This window comes from Sinocyclocheilus grahami, unplaced genomic scaffold (assembly GCF_001515645.1).
Source record: "Sinocyclocheilus grahami isolate Dianchi unplaced genomic scaffold, SAMN03320097.WGS_v1.1 scaffold436.1, whole genome shotgun sequence".
Taxonomy (NCBI): domain Eukaryota; kingdom Metazoa; phylum Chordata; class Actinopteri; order Cypriniformes; family Cyprinidae; genus Sinocyclocheilus; species Sinocyclocheilus grahami.
The window spans coordinates 166,211-167,117 of NW_015505615.1; positions in this window are offsets into that span (position 1 = coordinate 166,211).

The following is a 907-nucleotide window of genomic DNA, read 5'->3' on the forward strand; positions in this document are numbered from 1 at the left end:
TATATATATATACACACACACACAGTTTTTAATTACACAATTTATTAAAAATTACTTTTTCTCTTTCAGTTATTTGTAGATTAAAAAATTATGATAAAAATTAAAATATAAAAAATATTGTCAAATACTGTAATAAGTTATGTGTGTACAATATGTACAATATGTGTGTGTGTACATATATATATAGTAATTTATTAAATCATATATAATTATATATAATACAAATGTATTACATTATATATATAATTAGAAATTATGTCAGCTCAGGAAACAATTGCCAAAGGAGCATATATAAAATGAGTAGATATATTTATATTTATATGTATAATAAATCTATCTATATTTTAAAAATATTAAGAATTGAATAATAGCATATTATTAAAATGCAATCTACATAGAACTGCAAGAGGAAATGTAATTTAGAATAAATGATCAAATTATTTCAGCTAAAAGTGCTTTAAAAGCATAAAACTAGATATATTTACATTTTATATGTGTATGCTATAAAAAGTTGTTTATTTTAAAAACAGAAAAATAAAATAAACGATTATTAAAATGCAATCACACTGAAATACAAGAGCAGAACATTTAATTTATAACAAATTTAAGCAAGTAAATATTAAAAATAATATTTACATATATTCTATAATAAATCTATGTGCGTTGTAAAAATATAAAAAAGGTATTATTAAATATTATTAAAATGTGATCTACAAAGAACAACAAGACGTAAAAGTTAAAATTACATTTTTACAATTTATAATATAAAACCGTGTTATTGCAGTAGACTTAACATCTCTAGCACCTGAAACACTGGCACAATGTGAAAGCATTGCTTCGAATAAAGCGTGAACACGTGTGAGTCTTCAGGAGAAGTTTGGCTTGAAGAGCAGACATCTGTCATCAG